The sequence below is a fragment of the Balaenoptera acutorostrata genome, chromosome 16, assembly GCF_949987535.1.
Source record: "Balaenoptera acutorostrata chromosome 16, mBalAcu1.1, whole genome shotgun sequence".
Taxonomy (NCBI): Eukaryota; Metazoa; Chordata; class Mammalia; order Artiodactyla; family Balaenopteridae; genus Balaenoptera; species Balaenoptera acutorostrata.
In genome coordinates this window covers 43,920,363-43,932,827 of record NC_080079.1, presented here as the reverse complement: position 1 = coordinate 43,932,827, position 12,465 = coordinate 43,920,363, and positions in this window count along the sequence as shown.

The window sequence follows — 12,465 nt, the reverse complement described above, 5'->3', positions numbered from 1 at the left end:
GGTCATATATATTACTCTGAAAATGTCTTTAAAGATTTTCCCATGAAAAAACTGTAAAAATGACTTTTTTGTTAAATTTTATTTTACATATTCTCTAATATGTTTTCTTTTATATTATATCAATAACCAAAAAATTTCTTTTTACCTGTAGTGAAATGTTAGTATTTGTCATGAGTATTAACTCCTACATAAATCAAATAGCACTATTTCTTTGATCAAATTATTTTGGCTGACATAAATCAACATTTATTTCCTCCATAATTGATTGGGAAGAGTGTCAAGACCATTGGAACATTGTTTGCTGCTGGGTAGAAAAGAGCAGAATATAAGCAAACTTCATTGTCTCAATGAACAATTCTGTAATGGTCTAAATGGACCCAATTTTCTTTAGTACTGAGTGCAAGGACCATTATCTATTCCAAAATATTTTGCCTATAATCCGCAAATTTATTTAAATCATGTCTTTAACATAAAGTTATATGAACTTATAGTTTAGCCGAAGACTACATTTTCATAAAGTTTTGATGATTTTTGCAGGTAAAATATAGGGATTTGTTGTTATTTCTAATTTTAGATGGTCTTATTTTAGGTGGTTTTCCAGTTCTGTCATTAACCAGCTATAAAATGTTAAACTCTGTGGATGTTAGTTTCTTCATCTGTAATGTGAGGGTTTGGATGAGTCATTCTAAAATCAATTATAATATAGAAGACACCTAGGCTTTTGTTCTAAATATGTCAATTACTAGTTTTATTCCCTTGGATAAGTCATTTAATCTGATAAGTCTCAATTCCCACATATATAAAAGAGAGGATGAGGGGCAGGACAGGAATGAAGACCGCAGATGTAGAGAATGGACTTGACACGGGGAGGGGGAAGGGTAAGCTGGGACAAAGTGAGAGAGTGGCATGGACATATATACACTACCAAATGTAAAATAGATAGCTAGTGGGAAGCAGCCGCCTAGCACAGGGAGATCAGCTCGGTGCTTTGTGACCACCTAGAAGGGTGGGATAGGGAGGGTGGGAGGGAGGTGCAAGAGGGAGGGGATATGGGGATATATGTATACGTATAGCTGATTCACTTTGTTATGCAGCAGAAACTAACACAACAATGTAAAGCAATTACACTCCAATAAAGATGTTTAAAAAAGATTAATTACTTAAAAAAAAGATGGACTACATCATCTGATATCTTTTTAGACTCTGTGTGTGTGGGGGGGAGGAGAGAGAGATTGTGGTCTGTGTGTCTGTGTGTAACTATATGTATCTCTACCTAGGAAATAGATTTTCAGAGTAACTTACAAAATATCATATTTATAAAAATTAGACAATGGATGGTAGTTCAAGGGAGCCAAGTTTCTCATCGCTGGAGTAGGAGGTTTCAGATACAGAGAGAAGTCTAGAATGATGTTTGTATTAACTCACGTTTAGCTTGATATAGAGACAGATACATATAGAAATACTTACAGATATATGTATATACATTGGTATGCATATATATTAATTTGTTCAGTCAGCTAAGAGGGCCTAGAAACAACAAAACTCTAGTAGCAGTGAACACATCTGGTGGCCAGATCTTGGTTTCTCATACCATTCTTCAATGAACGCAATAGGTTCCCTTGGAGAATTGGCCAGTTCTAAAACTCGGGCAAGGAACATACAAGATAGGCCTGGAACATCTTATTTGGTCAGAAAGTAAGGAAGTTCTAAAAACAAGCAAAACCCTCAGTCATGCAGTGAGGTTAAAGGGACTCTAGAGCTACCTGAAAGAACCCCTGATGGCCAAAGACAGAACAATTTGAGCAACAAAATAAAGTAATATTGGATTATAACACAGTATAAAATAGATACCTTTGAGCCCATGCTGATATAAATAAATGATTGAGTAACTAATTGGCAGAGAAGAGACAAACATTACTAGAAGAATTACAAATAATATATTTAGATACTCAATCCTTAAGACGGGAAGTAATTCCCCCCTCCTTAAGTGTGGGCTGTATACTTCCAAAGAGCGCTCTGTGGAAAGGGGAGTGGGTAATAAAGGTACAGTCGCTAAACCTGAAAAACACTACCTCAGCCAGTGATCAAGGTCAACATCAACAATAAGATGTTCTGGGTGGCATGCTGAAATGATAAAAAAGAAGAAGGACAGTAAGTATCAACTAAGAAAATTTGAACAAAGTGATATCGAAAATAGTATGTCAATATTGGCTCATTAATTGTGAAAAATGTACCATAATAATGTAAGATATTAATAATAGGGGAAACTAGGTACAGCATATATGAAAACTCCCTGTAATCTGTCCTCAGTTTTTCTGTGAATCTAAAAATATTCTAAAAGTAAAGTTTTATTAAAATAATTTAATATTTAAAATTTGGCTTCTAAATCAGAATTTATAATTTATTTAACATTTTGCAAGATAGTTTCAAAGATTTATTGCATGTTTATTTTTTAAATTTTCCAGAAAGACAATATTTTTTGGTTTTTAACTTTTCTCTCTAGTTTTCAAAATAGAACTTTAATATTTCTTATGTTAGCTTGATGATATGAATGGGAGTGGCTGAAAATTAGAGTTCAATATTCAAGAGGCTTTTGTAGGTGTCTTGATCTTCCTCTCAGGAAGATAAGAAAAATAAGTGACAAGATTGTCCCTCTAGGGTTGCAGAGACATTGGGAAAATCTGGTTTAATAAGAGATATGTATGGATTTTGTAGACTTTGTGTAAGGACATCACACACTTGTATTGTTAACTTCACTTATAACTGTCTTCCTTATCATTCCATCTGGATTTTATTTTATTAACCTTTTTTTTTTTTTTGCCTCAGAGGAGTGACATTGTTGCAAATTAGCAACTGCAAAGATTAGATAGTAAAACTGACAGTAACAAAGGTCGTTGAGAATTAAGTAAAACCACTGGGTTCTGAGGATGAGCTATCTCTTAAGAGGAAAAAATACTAAGTTTTCTGGCTTGTCTAAAGTAGTAAGAGCACAGTTGGTTTGCCAGAATATTTTCTACATCCCCTCTCTTTTCCCATCTCAATTGACAGCTCTTCACTTCACCTTCCCTCTTCTCAGACAGCATGCTGACATGTCTGAGTCTCCTCACCCCATTCACTCTCTCTAAACTCTCCCGCAGGGAAACTGAAACGTCAGCTTTTGACTCTGAAAAAGATTGATTCATCGTCGGAAGTTCTTTTTGCCTTCGTTCCATTCTTCACTATATTGTTTGGATGTACATATACAATTATATTAAAACAATCATAGGAAAGGAATGAAATCATTCTTAAGTTGCCTCTTCTTTCATAATCCAGTTAAGTGATCTCTCCCAATGATCATTCAGAAAGGGAACTGATTATTTCTGGTGATTTTTTTTTTTTTATTTTCCAAAAAAATCCTCTAAACCAGTATGGCTTACAAATTTCCAGTGCCTCAGTTTCCAGTGATGGGGGGAGACATTAAAGTTTAATACGTTCCTACAAACTATTTGTCATTGCTCTACCCAATATATTGGTTAAGTTTAGGAGCAGGTCGATATTACAGTAAAACCCTGGTGTGCCATAGTTTATGGTGGAGAAAACTCCTTCCTATTTCTTTATTTTCGTTTTTCAGTGAAAGTTGGTTTCTGTGGGTATGGGCTTTGGATAACCAATGTTAAGTTCCTTATTCATATCTATTCATTTCTAATAGAGCCTCTGTGATTGTCCATATAGAATAGCTTTCTGGATTTAAAACATTTCCTATTGTTAAACTTGACAGAGCCTCAAAATCTCTTTAATTTTGTTTGAAAATCCTATGTAGATGAAGGGTCAAGTCCTATCTGGGATCTCAGTGGAGCATAGAACGAAGGAAGTCAACAGTTAGCTTAGAGATGGGAATGTCCAAGGAAATGGCATGAAGGGGGGTGGTAAAGTGGAAGGGATCAGAGAGAGTAACATTGATGAAAATTAAGTACAGAAATGAAGATGAGTCATTTGAAAAGGGTCGTTTCCTATGAGTTATTAGAGATCTGGGTGGAATCCAGTGGAAAATCCAGTAGAGAAACCTAGATAAAAAGAGAGATTAAACATATGGGGAAGCAGTCACAATTTAGAGGAATTATGCCTGGCAGGAGAGACATGTTTAAGTTGTATCTAGTAAGAGCATCAGGAGAAAAAACTCCTGCCCAAGTGTCAGTAACGCTCTCTACTGCACACTGCACTCTTTTTCTGATGATGGAAAGAAGACACAGTCTCTGACACATATAAGCAGATTGTTCATTCTGCCATAAAATATCAGAGCCAAATGCATTTTAAATAATAGCCAGAACTGAAGTAAGATAGAAGACATATTTAGTTGCAGTTAGAAAAGGAATTTAATAATCTAAGCACAGCTATTAGAAACCAAGCTAAAACTTGAAATCTGAAACCCCTCCTTATTAGAGAAAATATCAAGTTGTGTTCTATGAAGTTATACATGCTGACAATTGGTTCTTCAATAAATGTGACAAAGTTCTGAAGGCTGATGTTTAATTACTCCTGTTGTATAAAACCCAAGAAAACTTACGGCATTAAATAGAAAACATTAGGTTGTTTTTGTTTTTTTCAGTTTGGAAATTTGGCTCATAAATTGCCAATGTTTTTCCTAGATATTGTCCCATAGTCTGAATACATTCCAGTAAGAAAGGTTTGGGCGGCTTTACTTACATATGCAATTGCCACATAACACAAAAGGTCTTTCAACTATTATGGAATGGTGTATGTTAAAATCGAACTCTCCAGCTGTCTCATGTATTGCAGTTGACAGCTAGCGGATGTGTTATTAATGGATTCCTATATATCAGGATTTTTCAAGCTTTTCTAACAGTACGATTTTTCCGTTCAAAGTATTTTGTGTAGCCTCAATGTGTAAAGTAAATAAAAGAATGATTTGGACACAGCTGGTGAGGGTGAGGGGTATCCAGCATAATTTGGGCCACTATGTCTCCCCATCAGTCTCCACAGTGGCACCAGGTATTTCTGGGGAATTCTAGGGCTCCCTGGAATGTAGTTTAAAACTACAGCTGTCAACCACATAGACTTCAGCGACTAAAATGTAATACTCTTGGATCACGTTAGTTAGTTTCTTGCAAGTCATTGGTAGGCCATTGAGAAATCATTTTGCTTCCCCCAACCCCGCTAATTTTAGTGAGAAAATAATGGCACATGGTAAAAATAAATTTAAATAATGAAAAACTAGTTATATTAAAGTGAATCAGCGAGACTTCCCTCGCGGTCCAGTGGTTAAGACTCCACACTTCCATAGTAGGGGGCACAAGTTCGATCCCTGGTCTCGGGGTAAGATCCCACGTGCTGCGCAGGGTGGCCAAAAAATAAATTTTTTAAAATAAGAAATTAAAAAAAATGAATCAGCTTCCAATTCTTATTACCCTATTGTGTTTTCCAGGAATATTTTTGTTAATAGTTTCTTATGAATCCTTGCAGAAATAGCCCATGCACATGCCTGTGCCTACACATGTATGTACATAGGCAACCCTCAACATGTTCCTTTTTTATACAAATGAGAAAATTAAAAGGTCACTGGTTTGTACTTTGGTATATGCACTTAAGAAATATTAGCCTCTCCATATTTGAGTGTATACTTGTATATTATTAAACGCTGCATAGAATTTCAGTGTTTGTCTAAGCCAGCATTTTACCAATTATTATTAATAGACTACCAATTTTAAAGTGTTTTATTAATTAGTTATTTAATGACCATCTTTATATAAAAATATTTGCAAATGTGTGCAAACATTTATGTAGGTTGGAGCCCTAGAGGTGAAAATGATAGAGAGTTACTGCAAAATAGCTCTCCAGTGAGCCATGGAGACTCACGTCAGCAATGATATTAAAGATATGTTTACATCTTCCACCACGTGGTATGTCATCAAATCTATTTTATCTTTGCTAGAGATTTGAAAACACTGTCATTTTAAATTTTAATTTGCTTTCTTTACTAGCTAGTAGATTGGGCATATTTTCATATTGTTCAAAGCCATTTCATTTATTTTTCTATAAACTGCTTATATCATTTTCTAATTTATAAGAACCCTTCTATTTTTATGGCTGAGTAATATTCTATTGTATATATGTGCCACATCTTTATCCATTCATCTGTCGTTGGACACTTAGGTTGCACTACCAAATATAAAATAGATAGCTAGTGGGAAGCAGCCACATAGCACAGTGAGATCAGCTCGGTGCTTTCTGTCCACCTAGAGAGGTGGGATAGGGAGGGTGGGAGGCAGACACAAGAGGGAGGAGATATGGGAATATATGTATACATATAGCTGATTCACTTTGTTACACAGCAGAAACTAACACACCATTGTAAATCAGTTATACACCAATAAAGTTGTTTAAAAAAAAAACCCTTCTAATATTAAGGAAACTACCTCTTTTCATATGTTTTGGAAAAAAAAGCCAAATTTTTCTATTTTTAAATTTTACCTATGAATTACATTTAATGTTATTTTCTTTTATGGCTTCTGGATTTGATGTAAAATCTAATTGTGAGTAGTTATTAGGGTCAGAGAATCTTCTTTTTGATATTCTTTAGTGGTGTGTATAAAATGCAACATTAAAACAGAATTTCCCTTCATTTCTTGGAAAATGATACATATCTTGAGTAGTCAGTGTGTTCCATTTTAGTTATGGGAGATATATAGTATTTTTCCTTTTTGATTCATGCTTTCTGGAAGGTTCACAGTCAGGTTTGATAGTAAATCAAATTTGTATTTGCTGTCATTTTTAGTATACTTTATCCTCCATTTTGCAATCTGCTTTTCACTTTACATCCATATTTTATTGGGCAATCTGCAAACAATATTTTTATGTGTGTGTAAGTGTAGATGTGTGTGTTAATTTAGATATGTATATAGGGATGTGTATTTGTAAAAAGAGACAGACAGAATCTGTTCTAAGTGGCCATAAAGCTGTTAACCTAGATAAGAAATTTCCAAAATTCTCTTTTTTGCAATTGGAGCCATGTACATTCTGGTTTTCTATTTCTACATAATAAATTTCCACAAACTTAAAAATATTGATGGCTTAAAAAATACATTATCTTTTATGATATTCAGGACTGATGGGCTGAACTAGGTGCTTGTCATTTGGGGTCCCTCATAGAGTTTCAGTTAGGTGGCAGCAGAGCCTGGAGTCATCAGGTAACTTCTTTTGTCCATGATTAATATTGTAGTAAAGATAGTTTTTTCTTTTTTCCAATTTATAAGTATTTATCTCACTTGATATGAAGAACACAGGGGCAGGACAGGAATAAAGATGCAGATGTAGAGAATGGACCTGAGGACACGGGGAGGGTAAGGGTAAGCTGGGATGAAGTGAGAGAGTGGCATGGACATATATACACTACCAAATGTAAAATAGCACAGGGAGATCTGCTCGGTGTTTTGTGACCATCTAGAGGGGTGGGATAGGGAGGGTGGAGGGAGACGCAAGAGGGAGGAGATATGGAGATGTATGTATATGTATAGCTGATTCACTTTGTTATAAAGCAGAAACTAACACACCATTGTAAAGCAATTATACTCCAATAAAGATGTTAAGGAAAAAAAAAAGAAAATAGAGCTATGGGGAAGGTAGAACAGATATAATTATCTGCATTTTTCAGATAGAATTGATAACATTCAGAGAACTTACATCACATATACAAGTCATGCTGCTAGTATGTTGCTGAACTAAAATTGGAATCTGGGTGTTCTGACTTACAATCCATTGGTTCTTTTCCCATAACATCAACCTCTATAGGTTGACACTCATAATCTGTGACTTCATAACATCTTCACAAGAACCCTGTAAAGTAAACGTTATTAGCCTCATTTTTCAGGTGGTGAGATTAAAGTTAAAAGGCTTTAAGAATGGGCAATTAAAGCCAAGTTTGTCTGCATCTATGATAAATGATCTTTCCTTCCTACTTTTTAACCTTTCTCAGTACGTTATGTGGACACTCATTTCTAGTACTTCTAGCAGTTTACTAAAACTATTATTGCACTAATTTTAAAGGACTGAGCATGTTTAGAGTTGCTTATGTACTGTCTATATATAAATCCCAATCTCCATCTCTCTCTCTCCCCCCATTTTTTTAACCACCATGCACACTGCTACCAAATATTAAATATCAATGTGCAATAGTGTCCTTTGCTCCTTCCCAAGTTCAAGGTGCTCACATTTTTATTCTGAATTGAATTACCTGATTGATTTCTCAAATCCTGCAAGGTGAAAAGCCTAGGACAGTACAAGAATTCACCACTGGGAGCAATGACTTTAAAATGATTTACGACTGTTCTTCAAATAGGACAGAGAATATTAGGAATTATTTCCTGTAAGGATGATGCTGATTTTCATCTTTTTAAAAGTCTTACCAGAATGGAAGCTATATTCATCCTTCACAAGCCAAAATATCTTTGTCATATATATGGGTGCTAAGATAATAAAAAAAAAAATCATCTTTCTGAGAACTGATTTGGGCAAGAATTAGAAATAGACTGGATTTGTGAATAAGTGGCCATCTCAGCTCCAGTTAATCAGTTCAAACTCTCTTAAAGACAGATAAAATAGAGCACCCATAGTTCCATTTTCTGTGCCTGTAGATTGAATTAGCATAGAGACTGAAGACTCTTTCCCTCTAAAGTATAGGATCTAGTTCTTTGGCAAGAAGATAGGAACATTTTCTTTTCCATCAACTCTCCTTGTTCTATTAAATGGTTAAATATATCATTTCAGTTATTCTGGATTTATAATCTAATTACGATATCAACACCTTAATTCTCTGACAATAAAGTGGAAATAAGATATTTGTTAAGAGCTGTCAATAAAATTAATCTGAAGAATTTTTAAGGCTTAAAGTTATAGACATAATGGGGAATAACTGGTAGACACTGTAATTCAAGAAATCATTTTGAATTTAAATCATTACATAGTTGTAAATATGGAACTTTAAATAATTGAGTGGAAAATAATTATCTTTAAAAAATGGCCCTTTGGGTATAAGAAAGTGTAATGCTACAAAAAAAAAGATTATCTCAAGATTATAACATACAACCTTTCTCAAGTATCTGTATTTTACATATATGACATTGAATTGACTAAACACATATATTTGCTTTACTTAAATGTATAGAATTTTTCCTATCATGAAATTCTTTGACTCACTTGAACTTTATCATAATAGCAAGTGTTGCAAATTTTCTACAATAAAGATTATTTTTACTCTAGATTTAAGATAGTTGTTTATTAAGTCTGTGAATGTGTATCCTTTACAAATGTCTTTGATCCACAGTTGGTATACTGAATTACCAACTGAATAGGGAATTTCCAGCTCTGCTCTATTCTAAATCTTAATTCCATTTATCTTTTAACATAATATCACAAATAGTTTTACTCTTAAAAATTGGAATAATAGTTTCTTACACAGCTTGGTTAGTTAAACAGAAAAGAAAGGATCAAGGAAAGAAAAGAGGGGAAGAGTTTTTCTTTTTACATACTACCAAAAAAAATGAGTAAAGTCAATTTCATTAGTGTTTGTGATGTTTCATTTCTCCATCAGAATGTTGGTATTTAAGGTTTCATTTCTTCTTATCAAACACAAATTAGGAGTGTTTTTGTTTGAGATAGTCCCATGTTGAATATTTCTTAAACTTCCTTTGAAATTTAATTTAAAAAAATAAAAATAATTCAAGAAAAGTGAAACACAAGCATTAATTTATCAAATTATACACTGGTAGTATGGAATCTTATGTATCCAAGTTTTAATTTGGGGGATTTACCTGGAAAAAGTTTCAGATCTCCTCTAAATCTTCCTGCAACTCACAAAGAATATTCTGGAAGGATTCTCAGGTATTTCCTAGTTGGTAAATAACGCAAATAGTCTGAGACTGGCCTGGAATTCCCTTCCAGATGCACTTAGTTGCAGGGAATATGAACAAGTCAGTGGATTATTATTTGAATTATTATTTGATACTATTAAGATTATTTTAGGTATGTAATTTATTGAATTGTGCAAATTATGTGAAAGACTGTACTGTAATATGCTTTTTTGCATAATAGGTATATTCTAAGTATTACATTTGCTATTATTTCATGTGGTTAAAACCTAGTGACATATTTTTGTATATGCTTTTGTATGATAATTTAGGCATATTCGCTCTATAGTTCTCTATCAACACAAATAACTGGTTTCTCCAGATATAAGAGGTAAATTTTCTAGACCTTCAGAGGGAATGGCATGGGCTCTAGTTCCCTTCAGCCAATCAGGTGTGTTTACAAAGGATAAGAAGTAGTTCAGGCCAACCAGAGATGGGTGTCAAAATGAACGTGTCTGTAAACATCATTGAGAGAATGAAGATTTAATCAGCTACTTCAGAGCCCAAAGACAAAGTATGAACAGCTGCAAAGGAGCTCATCTTTTCCTCTGAAACAAACCTAAGTCATTGTGCCATGGAACTGTCATTCCATAATGAATGTTATTAACAGTGCTAAGATGAAGCTCCTTCAAAGAGATTCATGGCCACTAAGACTGAATTTAGGTAGGTGTATTAGTTTTCTACAAATTTCCAGAAACTTAGCAACTTCAACAGATTTATGGGAAAGAATCCAATGTGAGTCCCGTTGGGCTAAAATCAAGATGTCAGCTGGGCTGCGTACCTTTCTGGAGAGACTAGCCAAGAATCCCTATCCCTGCCTTTTCCCATTCCTTAATTTGTCATTCGTTCCTTAATCTTCAAAGCCAGCAATGGTGAGTTAAGTCTTTCTCACATTGCAATACTCTGACCTCTTCTCTGACCCCCTCTTATACTTTTTATGGCTCCTGCAATTACAATGGGCCCACAAGGACAATCTTCCTATTTTAAGGTCAGCTGATTAGCAGCCCTTAATTCTCTTTCTTCATGTAACATAACACATTTGCAGGTTCCAGGGATTAGAATGTGGGCCTCTTTGGGAACCATTATTCTGCCTACCACGGTAGGGGAGTTCGAAACAATAGAAAAAACAAGGCATATCATGGTGCTGAGCTAGTTTCTGGCAAGTGGCTGAAGGAGAAGAGAAGCTTCATTTTTTTGCCCCTTTTTTTTTTTTTTTTTGGCTTTTCACCCCAAGGGCAGTGCTGTCTCCTCTCCAAAGCTGTTTGCAATACCACCATTCTTGAAAAGAAGTCCAAAACAATAGCTGTCACTGCCTTTGCTCACAAGATGTACAGAAACTGGAGAGACCCACAGAAAATACTCTATCATAAGTACCTCTTTTATCATTAATCATCTGGTTTATAGTATCAGATAATTCTTAGTCTTCAAACTGTATCCTAAAACCAATTTGTTTACATATTTCTTAATTTTCCCCCTAAGGCTTTTTAGTGTTATTTTTATCTATTATTGGCACTGAATGTTCTTTGGATACCTGTAGCGCCAATTACTTTCTCTATAATTCTTCCTGCCTCCATACCATACCTGTCATTTCATGAGAAGTTTATAAATTTAGGGTAATGGACCTGCATTTCTTTTTCTCATGTAAGGATAAGCTCTGATCATAGTCATTTTTCTCTAAAAGTTTGTACTGGCCTGTCTCACTTTTTTAAAATCCTTCTCTTTTGACAGTAAGTTATTGGCTTTCATTGGTTCCTTGGCCTACATTTAGAGTGCTTTATTCTTATATAATTATTGCTTTATTTCTCTTTGTTGTCTAATACCCTTAGCACTTCTAGAATGACTGACTTCTCTGGTAGAAACAGTTTGGGAAATCTGATGTTCAGCAGCCAAAGGAGAAAAAGTTAGGGCTATGTTTTCTACTGTCATGTTCCCATTTTTTTCTATACTAAACTCAAGGTAGTGCTAATGTACATTGAAGCCCTTTACACACGTGGACTGGCTTTTCAGTAAACCAGAGCCACACACCCTGATTTTAAACAGTAAAAAGCTATGTACAGGTAGATAAAGTATTGAAGGGTATAGATTCTGGAGCCAGACTGCCTCAATTTGAATATTAGCTCTAATACTTAGCTGTACAGCCTTGGGTAAATTACTTCTCTCTGTCTCAGTTTGCTCATATGTCGAGTAGTATTTTTGAAAGGATTAAATGAATTGTATACTGTACTTCACAAATGTCTATGTACTAAAAAAGTTATTATTTAACAAGAGTTTACAAAATATGAAATAAATGCCCACCTATTTACCAAATTGAATCAGTAAGTTTCTTCATGCTTTTTCACATATATATTCACCTTTTTATTCACCTTTTCTTTTTCACTTTTTAAATAATTATTTTCTTACACTTGGTTCTAGACCTCTGGATTGTTAGTACATTGACAAGGGGACATGAGGAGAATAATCACGTTGAAGAAAGCATTTGTGATTACCAAAGGGCTTAGACAGTAAGGTACCAAGCAAATGATTCTTCACAGTTGAATTTATAGAGAAAAGGTAGGTTCTTGATCTG